General features: G+C 47.7%; 2 non-coding genes across 2 annotated transcripts; both read right to left on the reverse strand.

Moving 5' to 3' along the window:
* Positions 1-1,582: 1,582 nt before the first annotated feature.
* LOC135013186 (U1 spliceosomal RNA) lies at positions 1,583-1,745 on the reverse strand. The gene has a single exon (XR_010211919.1). It is a non-coding gene; the product is annotated as a U1 spliceosomal RNA (small nuclear RNA).
* A 152-nt stretch (positions 1,746-1,897) lies between these two features.
* On the reverse strand, positions 1,898-2,061 carry LOC135013185 (U1 spliceosomal RNA). The gene has a single exon (XR_010211918.1). It is a non-coding gene; the product is annotated as a U1 spliceosomal RNA (small nuclear RNA).
* Between the last annotated feature and the right edge of the window lie 1,795 nt (positions 2,062-3,856).

A 3,856-nucleotide genomic window follows, 5' to 3' on the forward strand; every position in this document is an offset into this window, starting at 1 on the left:
GGATAGAAAAGAATAAAGTAGAAAATAAGATTTTAAACCTACGGTAAATCTTTTTCTCGTAGTCCGTAGAGGGTGCTGGGGACTCCGTAAGGACCATGGGGATAGACGGGCTCCGCAGGAGACATGGGCACTTTAAGAAAGACTTTAGTTCTGGGTGTGCACTGGCTCCTCCCTCTATGCGCCTCTATGCCACAGTTATAGAAACTGTGCCCAGAGGAGACTGACAGTATGAGGAAAGGATTTTGTTAATCCAGGGCAAGATTCATACCAGCCACACCAATCACACCGTATAACTTGTGATAAACTACCCAGTTATAAGTACGAAAAAACAACATACTGCAGCATCAGTGCAGGACCGATGCAACTATAACATAACCCTTATTGAAGCAATAACTATATACAAGTATTGCAGAAGTAGTCCGCAGTTGGGACGGGCGCCCAGCATCCTCTACGGACTACGAGAAAAAGATTTACCGGTAGGTTTAAAATCTTATTTTCTCTAACGTCCTAGAGGATGCTGGGGACTCCGTAAGGAACATGGGGATTATACCAAAGCTCCAAAACGGGCGGGAGAGTGCGGATGACTCTGCAGCACCGATTGAGCAAACATGAGTTCCTCCTCAGCCAGGGTATCAAACTTATAGTATTTTGAAAAGGTGTTTGAACCTGACCAAGTAGCAGCTTGACACAGCTGTAGTGCCGAGACCCCTCGGGCAGCTGCCCAAGAAGAGCCCACTTTCCTCGTGGAATGGGCCTAGACCGATTTCGGTAACTGCAATCCAGCCATAGAATGCGCTTGCTGAATCGTGTTACAAATCCAGCGAGCAATAGCCTGCTTTGAAGCAGGGGCACCAATCTTGTTGGTTGCATACAGGACAAACAGCGCTTCAGTTTTCCTGACTCTAGCCGTCCTGGCCACGTAAATTTTCAAAGCCCTGACCACATCAAGTAACTCGGAATCCTCCAAGTCACGCGTAGCCAAAGGCACCACAATAGGTTGGTTCATATGAAAAGATGAGACCACTTTTGGTAGGAATTGAGGATGGGTCCGCAATTCCGCTCTATCCACATGGAACACCAAATATGGGCTTTTATGTGACAAAGCCGCTAATTCCGACACTCGCCTAGCCGAAGCCAAGGCTAATAACATGACCACCTTCCACGTGAGATATGTTAACTCCACCGTTTTAAGGCTGCTAAAAACTGCTAGCGAGCAATCAACTCAGAATGACCCCCATAGTGTATTGCAAGAAAATATCTGTAAATCCAATGGTACCGTAAGTGCGGTATATACTCGCACTTCTTTGCGGGGCGAGAACATCTCCCCTAAGTGAAGTCAGCCCTATGAATAGAGTTTGTGTGATCCCTGTGCAGCAGTCACAGAAAGGGTTCATCTCTGCAGTTTGTCACTCAAATTACATTGTTGCATTTTTTCTAGAAGTGGATCTGAGAGCTGTTACCCGCAGACCAGCTACAATAATTATCCTGGGATAGTGCACAAGGGCATAGAAGGGAGCGGCTCAAGAAAAGAGAAGTGGAAACAGACAGCAAACTAGGCTGGAGAGAGACCTGAGACAAAGAGATCTGAATTATACGAGAGCCGACCAGGGGAAACACAAATTATGCAGTCAAGTTTCCCACATTTGGGGAAATCGCAAGAGCAGCACACCCAGAGTGCAATGGGTGAGCCTTGCCCTGGGAGAAGCACCTTCATGATCATAGTATCTCACCTGGCAGGTAAGTAGGAGTTGGGCTAGAGCTGGGTAGGGTCGCTGCTCGGGCACTTCCCTGTCAAGTGAAGGAGATCCAACTGAGTCAGCACAAGGGAACTCTCGAAAGAAGAACAAGGCTAGAGGAAGATCTGAGACAAATAAATCTGACTTTTACCAGAGCTGACCAGAGGAAAGCACAAACACAGTCCCCCACTACCACAAATAATGAAGTCGAGTTTCCCACATTTGGGGAAATCACAGGGGTCAGCATACCCAGAATGCAATGAATGAACCTCACCCTGGGATAACAGTCTTCATTACCATGATATCTCCTATGCAAAATAAGTATGATTTGGGATAGGGCTAGGGAGGGCCGCTGCTCAGGCACATCTCTGTCAAGTAAAGAAGATTCAACTGAGGCAGCACAAGGGAACTCTCATCTGGGGACAACAACTGCAGGGAGAACACATATTTTCAGATGAACATGGGAGGGCAGAAGGCTGCCTAATACTGAAGCACCCCCAAACAACAAACCAAATGCAACAACTAGTGCAAGCATTCCAGGGGGAAGGCCTGCAGCAGATGGATTTGCATATGGTGATGTCATCCAAGCAGTGGGTCAAAGTTGGCTTCAACCCTCGTCTGCATATGAAAAGAGAAAAGGGGCATGCAGGGCATGGCGGCCTTTTGTGGCGCTTGGATGACCCCTAGTTCGCATTAAACACCTCCACCCTCCTTCGGTGTGGGGCTCATGTTGGCTATGCCCCAGCCCCTGAAGCATTCAAGCTGATTTCTTGCAGAAGCTGGGCACTGTAACAGCTCCAGAGCTGCTCTGTATGGCAAGTAAAAGGGTGTGGGCCCTGCAGCACTACCTGTAGTTCGCATTGTGCGTTGGAAGGCACAATGTAAGCAGATGGGAGAAGTCAGGATAGTGCGCAAGGGCATAGAAGGGAGCGGCTCAAGAAAAGAGAAGTGGAAACAGACAGCAAACTAGGCTGGAGAGCTCTTCTGTCTATATTTTGCAAACCTGCTCTTGTCCTCTCCAGCTGCTCCATGTAGATTTGACGTCTGGAAAGGTGCATAACCCACTGACAAGCAGGCACACTCCTGCATGAGTTTTCTCTCTCACTAGCTGGATGATACACAATCATTTGCATGTGCTCCACCTCCGACACACCACCCACCCAACCACCCAGTGACCAGAGCCACCCACAAGCCAACTGGCTCCGTGATTTAATTTGCACAGTGTAGTCATCCAGGCAGCATGTCCTTCTCAATGGAATACAATAATACAACAGTTAATAAGGCTATGGGTGTGGAGTGTAAGAGGGTGAGGGAATCACAAGCCCGAAGCTTTATTGAAAGACAGACACATATAAAGGGAGGATCAATAAATACAAAGATATCCTTTACTATAGAATGTAGTCCAATCCGGTCTTTCAACTCTTCCACAACTTAAAAACGGATAGTGTTCCCAAGCCTTCCATCCTGGAATATCTTCAGTCTCTCGCCAATGAAGAAAACAATCCCTCCAGCAGACTCTTCAACCACGATACAAGATCACAGCCAAAAGGGCGAGAAGCAACTACACTTGCGTTTAACCAAAATAGCTAAAACTTAGTGGAGGAAAGTGCAGTGCACCAAAACATAAGCTGACACAATCATGGAGAATGTGCCAGCATATATGCTCTTCTATCTATATTTTGCAAACCTGCTCTTGTCCCCTCCAGCTGCTCCATGTAGATTTGACGTCTGGCAAGGTGCATAACCCACTGACAAGCAGGCACACTCCTGCATGAGTTTTCACTCTCACTAGCTGGATGATACACATTCATTTGCATGTGCTCCACCTCCGACACACCGCCCACCCAACCACCCAGTCACCAGAGCCACCCACAAGCCAACTGGCTCCGTGACTTAATTTGCACAGTGCAGTCATCCAGGCAGCATGTCCTTCTCAATGGAATAATCTCTGGTTCCATGGAATCTTCCGCATTGGAATGCTGCGGAACAAAAAGGATTTAAACATTCAGCTTGCTAGCATTCAATGTACCTGCGGCTTGGCTCTAGCACATGGGTCTTCATCCTGTGGCCCTCCAGCTGCTGTGAAACTACACATCCCAGCATGCCCTGCCACAGTTTTG

The sequence above is a fragment of the Pseudophryne corroboree genome, unplaced genomic scaffold (assembly GCF_028390025.1).
Source record: "Pseudophryne corroboree isolate aPseCor3 unplaced genomic scaffold, aPseCor3.hap2 scaffold_2672, whole genome shotgun sequence".
In the NCBI taxonomy this organism is placed as follows: Eukaryota; Metazoa; Chordata; class Amphibia; order Anura; family Myobatrachidae; genus Pseudophryne; species Pseudophryne corroboree.